General features: G+C 33.9%; 1 pseudogene; it reads left to right on the forward strand.

Annotated features, from left to right (window-relative positions):
* The first annotated feature begins 14,706 nt into the window (after nt 1–14,706).
* On the forward strand, nt 14,707–15,545 carry LOC150015956 (translin-associated protein X pseudogene; annotated as a pseudogene).
* The last annotated feature ends 1,299 nt before the right edge of the window (nt 15,546–16,844 follow it).

The raw sequence follows: 16,844 nt of genomic DNA on the forward strand, positions 1-16,844 counted from the left end.
GTATCTGTGTCTTAATCATGGAATTATGGATTAATACCACGTATGTTTTTCTCAGCCCTTATCTGTGATTCTTGCATGTCACTTATTCATATATGTATACACAGTCACATTCAGAAAAAATATCCCAGAAGATATCCTTTATTTGATCTTTAATATGTAAGAGCTAACATTCAAACACACCCGTATAACATGTAAAGGCAAAGTATAGAATAGTCAATTGCTCATATGACTCCTGGTTACAGTCAACATGTTCACAGTATCCTAATGGAGAAGTCAATGTGAAGAGGCAGAAGGAGAATGACTGAGGTATTGATTTGCATAAATTAGACATGATAAAAACATATTGCTGTGACCTTCTTATTCCCATACCTATTTAAAACCTTGCAAAAAACATGAAAATTATTTTAACTGCCTCTGTTTCTTAATGATCTTCTTTATGTAACCTGGTTCTACTGATGTAGTCTGGATTAGAATCTTGACTCAGAAAAGCTTCCTATGTTGTCACTGCCACCATGGTCACTCATTCCTCTGCAAAACTTAAGGTGGATGAAATAAAAAGTAAAACTGTTGGATTTCTCTGGATAAATTTCCAGAAGTGGAATCACTGAGTCATAAGGTAGTCCCATTTTTAATTTTTTGAGTTAATTCCATACTGCTTTCCACAGTGGCTGCACCAATCTTCATTCAACAACAGTGCACTAAGATTCCCTTTTCTCCATAACCTCACTAACACTTGTTTGTTGATATAGTGATGATAGCCATTCTGAGAGATGTGAGAGGGTAGCTCACTGTGGTTTTAATTTGCATCTCTCTGATGATTAGTGACATTGAGCATCTTTTCATATGTCTATTTGCCTTTTGGAGAAGTGTCTATACAGGTGTTTTGTCTCCCCCGCCCCCACTTTTTAAAATTAGATTGATTGTTTTTGTTTGGTGTTCAGTTTTGTAAGTTCTTTATAAATTTTGGATATTAACCCCTTTTCAATTGTATCAGTGAATATGTTCTCACATTTAGTGGGTTTTTTTCATTTTTTATGGTTTCCTTTGTCATGCAAAAACTTTTAGTGTGAAATAGTTTCATTTGCTTATTTTTCTTTTGTTTCCCTTACTTGAGGATATATCAGAAATAATATTCCTATGAACAATGTCCAAGATTTTACTGCTTATATTTCCCTCTAGGATTTTTATGGTTTTGAGTCTAGTATTTAAGTCTTTAATCCATTCAAAAAGTATATGCACCCCTATATTAATTACAGTGTTATTTACAATAGCCAAGATTTGGAAACAACCCAAGTCCTCATCAGTAGATGAGTGGATGAAACAGCTGTGGTACACTTGCACAATAGAATACTACTCATCCATAAAAAAAGAAATCTTACCTTTCACAGCATAGATGGACCTGGAGATAATTATGCTGAGAGAAATAAGCCCATCAGAGAAAGACAAGTACCATATGATTTTACTCATATGTGGAATCTAATGAACAAAATGAACTAACAAAATAGCAAGAGTCATAGATAGAGAGCAGTCTGATAGCTGTTGGAGAGGGTTGAGGGGAGTGAAGGAAATAGATTGAGAAAAAATTAGGGGGAGGGGTGATTGAGGGAGGTGGAGGATGGTTTAGGGGAAATAAATGATGATAGACAGAAATTTGACTTGGGGTGCTGAACATACAATACAATATATGGATGATGTGTTGTGGAATGGTCCACCAGAAACCTGTGTAATTTTGTTAACCTGTGTCACCCCAATAAAATGCACTGAAAGAGTAAAACTTTCTTTTGATATGCATTTATATAATTATATTTCTGTCAAACTGACATATTGTCAACAATATGACTGTATTTTCAAATGATTTGTTAATCAAAAACAAATATTTCTTTTAAAACATTTATTTTCATGCTAGTAAAAGTTGCCTGACTGGTGATGTCTCCTGTTTGAAGAATAAAGTAAGTTCAGACACTAGAATTTTTTCATCCCATCATGACACTTTCCCATTTTCAACCTTCTCCATCACTTTGCTTCTTATAAGTTTATGACAGTAACACTTTTCAGGTTTGAATCAGAGTGGTGTTTCTTAAACTTTAATGTGCATACAAATCATGTGAAGATTCTGTGAAAATTTATGTTTTGCTCCAGTAGGTCTGGGGTACGACCTGGCATTGTACAGTTTTAACATGCTCTCAAATAATGACTGTATGTGGTCTTTAGACCATATTTTGAATAGTAAGTAGTTATATTTCTTATCTATCTTTCCTATAAACTTTATGCTTCTTGAAGATAAGAATGGTATCTTGCTTATTTCTAGATACACAGGAACACATAGTAAATATATTTCAATGAAAGACTTTTTACATTAATGTTCTTATTTCTCTTGGAAAAATATAGTATTAGGTTTCTATAAATGCAGAGTGAGAAATATTTTATATATATATTGGAGTTCCTGTTGAGTGATTTTACCTGAATGCTTTATTTTTAATACTAGTATTATAAAGGTACACTAAAATTAAACTAAAATGAGTATGAAAAGACTGGTCTTAGAAGGAAGGATGATATAATTGGTAAAATGGGAAGTGTTAATAATTTTTAGGTGTACATGCCATTATATTTTAAGAATATATAAAGGATTCCTCTAAAATATAAAGGATTAGACTTCCAGTGAAGAAGGAGGTGTAGGTAAATATGCTTTGCCTCCTCACACAACTACATCAAAAATTACAACTAGACTACAAAACAGATATCACCTAAATTTGTCAGAAAATCTACCTATATGGAAGTCAGACAACCAAGCATTTAAAGAAGCCACATTTACCCAGATGGGTAGGAGGGGCAAAGAGTGGAGGCATGGAGAGGTAGAGAGGAGCAGAGAGACAGAGAGACATGGAGTGGTGCAGAGAGGGGGTTCCACATTTATGCTTGGTGGATAAAAATTGGGAGAGAAACCTCAGAAGTGAGGAATACCAACCCCACACCAGACCATCCAGGCCAGGGTTCCAATGCCATGAAGATAAATCCTTATAATCTCTGGCTGTAAAAACCAGTGGTGGTTGGGACAGTGGAAGAAACTGCAGGATTCTCAGGAGACTCCTTCTAAGTGGCCCACAAGTGTTTTAGGACTTACACAAACCCACCACCTCTGGAACTCAGCACCAGGGCAACAGCTGGAAGGGCACCAGTGGCATATGGGGAGAAAATGAAGTGACTGGAAACAGGGTGAGTGCTGGAAGACAGCTTCCTTCAGGGCAAAACTACAAAGGCCAGGCAGCAGCACTGTACTCTCTCTAAGCCCTCCCCCACACAGCCACAGAGCTGTGACATGGTGGCCCCATCCTGTTGGTTAGTTAAGTCTCTGCCCCATACAACTTACAGGTGCACTTTTCTACAATAGGCCACACTACTAAGACAGGTGTCAAAGCAGCTCTTCCTAAAAAACAAGGAGGTTGCCAAATTGAGAAGACAAAGAAATATGGCCCAAATGAAAGAACAGATCAAAACTCCAGAAAAAGAACTAAACAAAATGGAAATAAGCAACCTATAAGATGAAGAAGTCAAAACTCTGGTGATCAGGATGCTCCAGGATCTCACTGGGTGCTTCAACAGTATAAAAAAGATCCAGGCAAAAATAAAGGCTACACTAAGTGAAGAAAAATATACAGGAAACCAACAGTGGAGGGGATGAAGCCAAAAATCAAATCAATGATTTGGAACATAGGAAGAAGAAAGCATTCAATCAGAATAGCAAGAAGAAAAAAGAATTTAAAAAAAAGGATAAACTAAGGAGCCTCTGTGACATCTCCAAGCATATTGATATCTGAATCATAGGGGTGCCAGAAGGAGAAGAGGAAGAAAAAGCTTATTTGAAAGAAAGTGAAAGCTTATTTGAAAAAAAAAATGAAAAAAAACTTCCCGAATTTGGTGAAGGAAATAGACATGCAAGACCAAGAAGCACAGAGATTCCCAAACAAGTTGGACCCAAAGAGGACCACACCAAGACAAATCATAATTTAAATGCTAAAGGTTAAAGATAAAGAAAGAATATTAAAAGCAGCAACAGAAAAGAAGAGAGTTACCTACAAAGGAGTACCCATAATATTATCAACTAATTTCCCAAAAGAAACTTTGCAGGGAGGAAGGGGCTGGCAAGAAGTATTCAAAGTGGTGCAAAGCAGGAACCTACAACCAAGATTGCTCTATCTAGCAAAGCTATCATTTGGAATGGGAGGACAGGTAAAGTGCTTCCCAGACAAGGTAAAGCTAAAGGAGTTCATCATCTCCAAGCCATTATTATATTAAATGTTAAAGGGAATTATATTAGAAAAAGAAGATTAAACATATGAACATTAAAATGGCAATAAATTCACAGCTATCAACTACTGAACCTAAAAAATAAAAACAAAAAGAAACTAAGCAAACAACCAGAACAGGAACAGAATCATAGGTATGGGGATCATTTGGAGGGTTATCAGCTGGGAGTGGGGAGGGGGAGAATGGGGGAAAAGGTGCAGGAATTAAGAAGTACCAATTGGTAGGTACCGAATAGACAGGTGGATTGTATAGAAAATAAAGTAGCCAAAGAACTTATACACATGACCCATGAACTTGAACAATGACATGGGAATTGCCTGAGGGAGAGGGTGGTGTTAGGTAGAGGGGAACAAAGGGGGAAAATTGAGACAACTATCATAGCATAATCAATAAAATGTATTTTTAAAAACAAAAAATTATAGAATTAATAAATGTAGCTCAACCAAACTAATATTTTTGCTCATTTTGAATTAAGAGTTGCATAAGAGAATTAACTCTAAGCATCAGGAAAATCAAAATCTTGTCTATCAAAATGTTTTTGGGAGGGGTGAAGGAGGTAACAATAGTCAAATTGATAAAGCTTTCTTTTACTTAATAAATTCATAGATTCTTTTTACTTCGTATGTGAACCATGACATCTGTATTAATGTTTTATATAAAAGGTGGTTCTGGAGTGTCTGTCCTGTGATGGCATAACATGATGAGTTTCTCAATAGTTTTTTTTTCTGCTTCTCTTTTCCCAGATAGACTTATAGTAAATCTCAAAGATAGTAGAAGACAAAATGATAAATAGAATTCTGAGAACTACACACCCATTTGCCCTTTAGTACTTCTTGACTTTTCTGACTCCCTCTACCTCTCCATCACCCTCTCTCTAACTTAGCAAAAGGAAAAGGATGTTGGCACCATAGGCTACCAGACCCTCATCAAAAAAGAGGTAGAAGAAGGATAGTAAAGATGCAAAACCTGGCAACTACTATTTTACTTTATCTGTTAGTATCCATAATGTCTGTTAGTATGAAGTTGAATTGTTTCTATAGGGAAGTTGTTTTGTAAAATGCTAAGCTTTTATAGATGTTGCTGACTGAAGTACGACAGCTCATATGTACCGTTGAATACTCTGACAGCATGAAAAAGTGTACTGGCTTCTGAATGTTTTATCTTATGCACCTACAATTCCCATATATATTACAATTTCTTCATGCTTGAAAGGTTTTTTATTGTTGTATATGAGTGTTGTTGGTTTTCACCTCATGATTTCCTCATTGGAGATTTCTCCCCATCATTGAAACAATTTATTTTCAGAACAAGCCCCAATAACTGTATGTGGCAATATTTTCATTCATGTGTTTAAAAGTGATGTTATTTTCTATCAGTTTTATTTATAGAATGAAACTCATTACTGTAAATAAAATGAAAATGTATCTGTACTATTACCAATTCATGTTTTAAAACTTTGGAACAAACTATATGATTCATATTTTGGGATAATATTTATAAATATAAACACAACAAGAAGCACCATCCATATATGTATATCATAATGGTACTAATACATTAGTTTCTCAATATTTGACAATGAACAACAATGTAGAATGTTTCTATTTCATTAATAACACTCATTAAATTCTTCAATTTTTATTTACCCTAACCCAAACTTTATAGTAAAATGGGTAATTTCCAGAATATATTATTAATAAAATCAAATGAAGTTCTATTTAGAATTATCTTGTCATTATTTTTTAGAATTGGATAACACAACTTTTATTCAAGAATCTAGTAATTAAGCTCGCAGATATAAATCTGAAGTATTCTAAGCAGGACTGGGTTGGCTTGTATCGAGGTAAACTAAAAATCCCAAACACTCCATTTCCAAGATCACCTCAAATAAAAGACTTAACAGCTGGAAATCCTATATTATGGAATTATAAAAAAAGAGATGGCTATTCAGATTAAAAGATATGAGCTTCTCCTTCTTCCCTTCAATATGTCTGAGTAGGTTTTATTTATGAAGACACTTTTCACATAGCAGTATACATTTTGCATATTCAAGAGTACTTATGAAAAAGGTAATTGTCTAATATTTCTTTGACTATTCAGTATAAACAATAATGCTTATAATATGAATAGAACATAAACTATGAGGTAAATTGCTGAAAATTCAATATGATTTACAATGCAAATAATTTTATTCTTGCAATATTCAGGCACAAACATATATTGTTAAATGTCATCTTTCTGATAGTACAATAAAACACTTAAAAAAATCATTATAGAAAAACAGTTGATAAATTTCCTTTCTGCTGTGAATTATTTTGCTAAGATATTGACAAAATAAATTTCCTAGGATGAGAGTGGAAGATAAGAAAGAGGTGTATTGTTTCTAAATAAGGAAAATATGGCAATGAAAAATTTAGGATAGTATACTGCCAAATTTAGATTTGGCACCATTCAAAATAACTTCTATAAGACATTACCAGGGAATTATCTAAACATATTCCTAGCTGTTTCTCCATTGTGACTGCTATTCATACAGTCTTAAATCTTGCAACTGATTTGAGAATTTGGGCTGGAATATGTAGCATTAGAGAAAGCCTCGGGATTATTTTTGTAGTCAAATACTCATTTTATAGCTTTCATTATAACATGATGATGATGATGATGATGATGATGATGATGATGATGAATGAGTTTAACCTATTGTGGAGTCAAAAAAAAAGAACCTAATGAAGAAATTTAACATAGCTTATTAAATATAGCTTTTAAAAAAAGTAAAGAAAGGCAAAGAGCCCTCTGGCATGCAGTTCAGCTAAATGGCTCTTCTTTCTCAATTGGATCATCTAGTGAATATTATCCTCATATTTTATTTTCGGTATTAAACCACAAAATTTATTAGGTAAGTGTGATTGGGTAATCTGAAATGGTTCTAGAACTTTTAAATTAAATTCCTCTCTGCTTCTATCAACTTACACAGCTGTTTAATTCTTTTGTAAACAGGGAAGGCTAGGCGCTCTTGCACAGATCTTTTTAGCATATGAAACATATTGACATGAATATAACATATGTACCAAAGCAATGTTATTCAGTTAACATTTCAACGAAATGCAACATAAAATTTTAAATTGCATATTTCTGCATGTGTTGAATTCTTGTTTACTGTATCTGATCCAGAAAAAAAAAAAGGCTCTTAAATGAAAAACCACCTCTAATTCCTTTTCATTTTAATATCATTAGAAAATAGTTGTTATAACCAGTCATTTACCTCTCAATTGCTCTAGAGTCACATGGTATCAACAAAGCAATTTTAGTTGATCAGGACTTTTGATTCCCATGGCAGCTGTCCAGGAGAAGGGCACTGACAGACATAGGTATGTCAACCATAGGAAGCAGGATGGTTTTGTTTATTGGAGCCACAAGGCAAAAGACAGGTTTGCTACTCTGGTCAAAGTACATCACCTTAAGCAAAACTGTCTCATCTTATCACTTGAGTTTTTCAAATAAAATGCACAAGTTTTGTTTTGTTTTGTTTTCAGGTACAATGGTGTGATTATTGGTTACTTGCTTTGTACAATATAAAAGATATAATATGTAATATATTAAATTGTATATCTTTTCTTTTTAATCTTATTTTCCAATTCCCATTAATGAAACCTTTTTATGATTTAACATTTATCCTTTTTGCTCAGTAATAGAAGTAAGTTCTACTAAAATATTTTAGAAATATCTTTTGTCTTTTATTCATTTTGTGTGTGTAGTATTGTTAATACCCTGATTGAAATGTAGTGTTACACATATGTTTATAATTTCACAATCGGATAATTTACAACTTAGCTTTTCTAACTCTATAAATAACTGCAGATATCTTAATACAAACTTAATGTCATTTCGTTACTTATATACTTTAAACAAATAAATATCTCAAAGTAGAACATAAAAGAATCTTGCAAGTAGAACAGATCCTAGAAGTCAAAAGTAGGCAGCCCTTTTTTTCTAAAATGTTAGTATCAATTGTCAAGTGTTGGATATAAACTGAATGACAAAGAAAAACTAGATGGGATCATGGAGTATGTATTATGCCAACTGCATATTAAATTTCATATTATGACCCATGCAATTTTTATGTGTCAAAGCAAACGATGATTCATATGTATGTTCTCTGTACAATAATATTTTTACTTTTTTTGCCTTACTTAAAAGGTATATATACCTGACCCAAGCAAGGAGATGAGTGTGCAACTGATACCAACTAAGCACTTGATTTCTCAGGAAGGGAGGTAAATGGTCGCTGAACTGAAGGGGATGTGTGAGGATATTAGATATTTTTCAACATGCTGTAAAAGCTCCCATAGAAAGTGCTGCTGTAATCTGATCTATCCATTTTTCTTTCGTTCTTTATTAATAAAGGTGCAGTACTGGCTTGCTTCCTTGCTTATATGACTATTCTGAATCCCTAATCTTCAGAAGGTATCTGTGCTGCTGACTTAAGTCATGCTGGTTATCATTTAGCTTTTGTCCTTCCTGAAAGGGACTTGACAAGAACTAAGGAATTTTAGAGAAATGAAATTTATGTTGACACAATGAAATTAACTAAAGTCTAATTAAGTGGAAAAAAGCCTAATTGGGGCAGATTGCATGACTTCCTTAACAATCATCTCTCGGGATTTTTTCCTTTTGTTTTGTTTTTTATTTTTTTATTGAATTTATTGGGGTGACATTGGTTAATATAGTTATATAGCTTTCAGAGGTATAATTCTATAACACGTCATTCGAACTTTACTGTATGTTCACCACCCTAAGTCAAGTCTCCTTCCATCACTATTTATCCACCTAAACCCTCTTCTACTCCCCCACTCCTTTTCCTCTGGTAATCACCCAACTGTTGTCTGTGACTATGAGATTTTTTTTTTTTTTTTTGCCAATTTCTTCACCCTTTTCACTCAGCCCTGCAAATCCCCTCTCCTCTTACATCTTTCAGTCTGTTCTCTATGAGTCTGTTTCTATTTTGTTAGTTTATTTTGTTCATTATATTCCAAATGTGAGTGAAATCATATAGCGCTTGTCTTTCTCTGACTGGCTTATTTCACTTAGCATAATGCTCTCCAGGTACATTCATGCTGTTGCAAAAAATAAGATTTCTTTCTCTTTTATGGTTGAGTAGTATTTCATTGTGTGAATCTACCATAGCTCTTTTGTCTACTCATCTACTTATGGACACTTGTGCTTCTTCTAATTCTTGGCTGTTATAAACAATTCTACAATGTATGTAGGGGTACATATATTTTTTTGAATTACTGTTTTGAGTTTCTTAGGATAAATTCCTAGAGGTGGAATTGCTGGGCCATAAGGTAGTTTCATTTTTAATTTTTTGAAGTAACCACATACTGCTTTCCACAGCGGCTGCACCAGTCTGCATTTCTACCAACACTACACAAGGGTTCCATTTTCTCCACAACCTCACCAGCACTTGTCTTTTGTTCATTTATGCATGGTAGCTATTCTAACAGGTGTGAGGTAATATCTCATTGTGGTTTTAATTTGCATTTCTCTGATAAGCGACCCTGAGAATCTTTTTATATGTCATTGGCCATGTGTATGTCCTCTCTGGAGAAGTGTCTATTCAGCTCTTTCCCCATTTTTTAATTGGACTGTTTGTTTTTTTGGTGTTGAATTTTGGGATTGCTGGCTCTAACTGATTTGTGTGGCTTCAGTGAGCACCAGTTAAGTATTAAGAAAAAGCCTGAGAAATACCCTTTGTAAGAATTTCCTGACCTGAATAGCCTGAGAAGTAAGTTTTTAAATGCATCAGCTTTAGTAAATGTTTTAAACACTCCATTCATCTTTCCTAGCAATTATTTGAATAACACAAGATTTTTCCCCAAAAACTATCTATTCAGATTAATTGGATAATTTTCTTGAGGGAAAATTGAAATGACAATTCAGCTTTTGCTTCAATCAGAAACTCTAAGATTTGTTTCTGTATAGAGTTGTTAGTGTGTTAAGGAGCCTCTGGTGCTATTCCGCAATTTTGTGCTGTGTAAAAGCAGAGACCCTGATGTTTGGGCAATTCTACAATCTGAATAGTTTGTGGTTTGCTTTCTGGAAGGAGCTTTGTTACACCTAAAGTGAAGTGGCTTTTATGAAACTCCATCGCGGGTGGCTTAACAGCTTCCTGTGTCTAGTTAGAACTTGGAGAGGAGGAGAATTGAGACCCTTCTCACTATACCCTAGGGGAAGCATTATTAGCATCAGGTAGAATCTGGTTTCTAGAGATTTTGTTTGCACAGATTCCATACTGTGTTACCCATCGCAAGTAAGATAAAACAGGAGGTTTTGAAGCGAATGGATACCATGATTCTCATATGAGCAACACTTCATGTGATAGGCATGACCAATCTAAAGATAAATATTTCAGAAAAGAAAAAGTTACTTCTGTTCTATGGGGTAAAGCACAAGAGCAGGAATATATAAGAACTTGGATAAATTTGTAACACCAGTATTAGTCATAAGAATACCAATAGCATTAGCACCAGAGTATTCATATGAATTATTAGAGCCAATTTGTGAAAAGCTACTCCAAACTTGTGCATTTACAGTTTCTTATTTATCAATGGAAATCATAGTTTTACATAAACTTTTACTCTTGTTCAACTATTCCCCATCTGTATAAGCTAAAACATACACACACACGCACACACACACACACACACACAATCACTTGTCTTTAGAAATAGTTGAAGATTAACCCAAAGAAAAATTATTTTAAATACATGGATGCTGCATTTATTTTAGGTTAGCATCCCATTTTACAAGCATCACTAAGGCAATACTTTAAGTTATTCCACCAGATCCTAGCAAACTATCTTATGTAGTTCTGAATACATTTAGAAATAATTTGCCATGGGTTATAGATTTCTTCATCAGGAAGTACTTTTAATCATTACTCTAATTATTAAACAGCATTTTATTCCAATCCAATAATACAATCAAATTGGACATGAAGACTATTGTTATGCCTACAACAACGAGTTACATTTATGAATTGTCTTATGCAGTTATCCCTCAGTTGTTTTGCAGTTATACTGAAAATTCACTTGTTAACTCATTAATTACATAATCATAAATATGTTACTTTGCTTTCTTATAACTCATGAACATAGACACAAGAGAAAATCTAGGAACTGGTCAGGGGTTTGGAAGTCTCATTTATATTCTTTAGTAACAGGCGCACATTTATATGTTGGTGGAGCGTTCTCCATCGTGAGCACCCACATATCTGCCTCTGGTCAGGTATTAGTCAGTCTGACACATGATGTCTGCCTCCCTGTGCCAAATAGTAAGGAAACTAGATTCAAGAAAAATAGAAACTAAATCTTTATATGACTTTCCAAATATATGAAAATAAGTGGAGTCAAATTTAACCTCAGTCAATTCTGGCTCTCCATTTCGGCATGCTTTCAAAGTTTCACTTAGCAGAATTCCCTGTCCACTTCTAACATTTTGACTTAGTCAACTCAAATAATGAGTCAAAAATCAGAAAACAATTAAACTGAATGAAATTAACTTTAGTATGCCAGTCTTATATTCATGTCAGAGCAGAAATGAAAATTAGAGAATGTGCCAAATTTGACTGATCATTGAAAAAAGATAAAGCCTAAGATTTCAACTACTGTTTAGTAATTTGTACCTCAAAGATTTATAGACATAATGTTTTGAAATATTAAAGTGATCCTTTTCTTTCTCAAAAATAAGAGCATTCAAGAAAATGTAAACTTCAGATGTTTCTTACTCGACCAGCTTGTACTATGCTATATACCTCATATAAGGGACCATCTTCCCTCAGAACTCTTTTATATTATTGTTACTTGTAATATTTTCATTTTCTTTATGTAAATATGACTCAGATACTTATCCAAATCACATGTTTTTCATAATCACATGCTCTCAGGTACAAACTTTCTTATAACAACTCCTTTATCTACTGTTTTCAGAGAACAAACATTTTCTTTATATCTAACTTGGGGCTTTTTTGGTGTTATAGGTTGGTTTATCTAAGTCCTTAAGTACTGGAGTTTGAAGTCCACCAAGGAGAAAGAATGCTTATCTAGTATTCCAGTTGCAATTCTGAAGGTTTATACTAAGAATTAAGAACATATGAGAAATAAACTAACTCTCACAAAACTGATACCAAGCCATAAATAAGCTAACTCCTAATTGGAGTGTGAGGTTCTTCCTCTAGTCTTAGACCAAGAAACCGTCTCACGGGATTGAGAGGTCAGTAATTAAATTGGATTAGGGCAATCTGCCTCTACCCTGTCTGCCAGAATTAGAAAGAAATACTCTCCAGGAGTAAAGCCTGAGCCACAATTTATCTAAATTTTAAAATTCTAAATTTTATGTACTCATAGTAATGAAGAAGTCTAATAACACAAACTTCTTGGCAAAATAATAATACATAATAAAATTAACAAGATCCAAGATTCTTTTTATGAAGTAAAATACTTGGGCTTTGTAGCAGATATTTTTTCATATATATATATATATATATATATATAGCCACCTGTTGATTCAAAGCTATGTTCCAAAAAGTAGAGGCTGACATTCTGCTAAGTGCCAGATTCATAATGGTAGTATATATATATTTTTTGGTCTGAATTGTCGCATCATGTTAATTATAAGATCTTTGAATATGGGTCCTGTTTTATAATAATATCTTTTACATCATGTATCAGGGTACTTACATATAAATGCTCAAAATATTATAGCTGATTAAGTAGGCAGAAGTTTGTGGTGTCTTCTATGTGACCTACTATCTTTCTCTTGCCGTGGAGCTTTTAAAATCTCCTTCTCTGTTTTCATATTATGAGTGAGTAGGTTCTATTGGTTGCCCATGTAAATATTTAGAAATTAGAAAGGGCTTAGTTAACTTTTAAATTTAAAAAAAATGGTTTTTCAGAGCTACATTTTTATTTCCTTGCATGTAACAGATATCCAGTCCAATAATTAATTTACATACAAAAATTGCTTTCACTAACATAGAAATCATAATCAATTCTCAATCAGAACTTTAATGACATTGTTTTTTACATCTATTCTACATCTTCAGTAACCCCAAGCTTCTCAAAGGCTTCTTCTTAGCATATAAACCCAGTAAAGTCTTGCCACCAAAATAAAAAAAAGAAATAAAAACAAAAAGAGACAACAACAATGAGAACTTATTTTTCAACCAACCCGGTGTTTTCCTCAGGAATTTTTATTTACTCTGAAAAAAATAGTTTGTATTCATTATCTCTCTTTCACTCCTTGAAGCTTTGCCAGCCAGATCCTATTTTAAACAATGCTAATGCCCACCTTCTTAAACTCATGACATCTTTTTAGTCTTTCTCCTATCCCATACCAATCAAATTGAAACTTGAAACTCTCCCTTAACATTAGTTCCCATTACCCCAATTCTTCATTATATACATATTTTACTCTACTCATTTTTACATTTTCCCTTTGTTTGGTCCTTCCAAGTAGGCAGACTTTCAAAAGTTGAAGATAGAATTCTCCTCTCTTCTCACCCTACACAGATTCTCATTGCAACTTCATCAAGCCTGGCATCATCGTGTATTTATTTCTATGTGAATGACTCCCAAGTTTCGCTTAGAGTCCTGCATTTCTCTGTGCCTGCTAAACACTGCCATATGAATATCTTGCTAATTAATCTCCAAAGTCTATTCATTCTACCCCTTAAAATATCTCTGGAATCTTTATCACTTTTTCCCAGCATCCCTACCCTAGCTTAGAACTCTAGTATAGCTTATGAAATTGAGTGTAAGTGGTTTTCTTTCTTTTTTTTTTTTTTTCTGGCCTTCAGCCTTGAATCTCCTAATTAAGGTAAGTAGAACTTTATTTCCCAATGTGAATTTTTTTAATTTTACTTTTAATCATGGTTTACATTCAATATTATCCTGTATGAGTTTCAAGTGGCGAGCGTAATGGTTAGATGACCATACACTTTACAAAGTTATCTCCCCAAAACATCCAAGAAAAATAATTTAAACTCAACCAAAATTAAAAACAAAACAAAAAGTTATCTCCAGGATATTTCAAGTACCCATATGGCACCATCTATAGTTAATATAATATCTATATTCCCATTTTACTTTACATCCCCATGACTACTTTGTAACTACTAAATTGTACTTCTTAATCACTTCACCCAAGGTGAACTTTATATAGAAGACTTGTATCAAGAAATATTTCTTGGCTTGAGGGACTGCTGGCATGGCTAAGGTCTCCCGGTGCGTGCACGGGGGCGGGATGGAAAGGGCGCCTCAGGAGGCACTCCCGCCTCCACTCACCACTCCTCCAGCTCAGAGGCCCATAGCGTCCACTCACCTCACCGCAGGCTGACACAACATGAGCAACAAAGAAGGATCAAGAGGGTTCGGGAAAAGGAAGCATGACACTCTCACACATACCCAGAGAAGAGACAGGAAGGATGTTAATTCATCTTCACCTGTGATGCTGGCCTTCAAATCATTTCAGTAGGACCTTTATGCAAGACATGACAACTAGGACTGACTTGTAAAACTTCGGTTATAGCTGCAGAAAGTAAAAGGACAGTTTTCCTGCTCCATAGGATTACAAGGACTCCTGATATGGAAGAAATATGGACTGAATCAGAAATTAAATTAAATGGTGTCAGACGAAAGATATTGCAAGTATCCCAGGAGCCCTTAGGAGAATACATGCATCAATTCCATAGCGATTTTATTACAGAACGACACTTTACCAAAACACAATCACTTATCAGTCTGGAGGAAATTAATAAACAATTAGTATTTACAACATAAGACACTAGGAAAGAAAATAAGACCCCCTCATCTGATGCTTGGGATAAGCATTTTGATTCCTGGAGACCGAAAATCACACCTGTTGATCACCTTCTGGGAGTGGCTGCTGTAACTGAAGAGTTAACGTGGATGTGTATCAGCAGAATGTGGAATGCGGACATTGACATCCCCCTTGAAGTGAGCCAGGTTTTATGTCAGATTTATGATGGGTTTCCATTCATTGGCAGCACAGGACCTTATGAGGTTTCTAAGTAGCTGTAGACCTTGAAACAAAGTCTGGCCAAAGTGGAGAATGCTTGTTATGCCTTGAAAGCCAGAGGTTCAGAAATTCCAAAACATATGCTGGCACATGTCTTTTCAGTTAAAACAGAAATGATTGATCAAGAAGAGGGCATTTCTTAGAATAACATTATTCTCCTAAGAGAGACCAGTTTGTAAGACTGTTATTTTATTTGGCTTTATTGTGGCTTTTCCATAGAAAATTTTCAGTTTTACTTGTTTTAAATTATATACAAACTGTACATAAAATTATTGAAATGAATCATTTTCTATATCTTACTCATGAAAGTTTGCATACAAATATTTACATATATGCCCATTTGAATTTTTGCTAGCTTAATGCCATCACTTATCTCTGTATTGTGAACATGGCTTCAGAGCACTTTCTGCCATATCTGTTTTTAATTTATTTTGTTTGAATTTTTGAGTGGTCATAATTAATGGAAGCTATTTATAATTTAAATTGGTGATTTTGTTATATATAGAAAATATTTCTTAGTTATACATCTGGACTTGAGCTTTTTGTTTAAATTTCTTGGTAATATTGTGCCAAGCCTCTAAAATAGGTTTATTCCATAGAAGAGAATTAAAGATCACTAAGTTAATCAATATACTTTAAGTTTATATGGCATTGTGGTAAGAATTCACATTATAATATGGCTAATTTAGGCTATTTTGAAACCATATAAAACAGCCTTCCAGAAAAGTTTGATAGATATCTAGATCTTACTTTCTGCATTTAGCTTTTGTCCTTTATCACAAGAAGTGTGATAGAGAATTGGAGTTAACATTGTAATATTTCCACTGGTATTTGAATTGAATTACATACTTGTACATACAACTGAAAAACTTTTAGTAATGATTATTTAGCAAATTTTTTTGTCTGTTATAATAATGTTAAGCATGTTTTCAGACTTTCTTATTCTAGCATGTGGAAGAAATTACATTTCGGTGATTACAGTAGTCCCTCTCTATATCGCAGTTCACTTATTGTGGCCTCACTGTATCGCAGAATTTTTAAAGATATTATATTTAATTATTTATCGCGGATATTTTGCTATATCGTGGGGTTTTACAGTACTGTATACATATGTTGTTAAAGTTACATAGGTTTAAGAGTGTAGAGTATGTTTAAGAACATAAGTAGTGTTTATAAAAGTGTGGAAAAGGTTAATAATGGACTGGGAACAGTTTATAAGTGTGGGGGAAGGGTTTATAAAGCCTTAAAATATATATATAAATACTAAAATAAATGTAAGGTTCCTACTTCATCGATTTTCACCTATCGCAGGGGCATCTAGACTGTAATACCCGCGATAAGTGAGGAAATACTGTATAATGAAGCTTTGACATTTTTGAAATATTAAGTTAATCCAAACCTTTATAGTTGTCCAGTTGTGTTCGCTGATAGTATAAAAAGTT

Source organism: Furipterus horrens, unplaced genomic scaffold (assembly GCF_987537825.1).
Source record: "Furipterus horrens unplaced genomic scaffold, mFurHor1.1.pri manual_scaffold_3, whole genome shotgun sequence".
Classification (NCBI taxonomy): Eukaryota; Metazoa; Chordata; class Mammalia; order Chiroptera; family Furipteridae; genus Furipterus; species Furipterus horrens.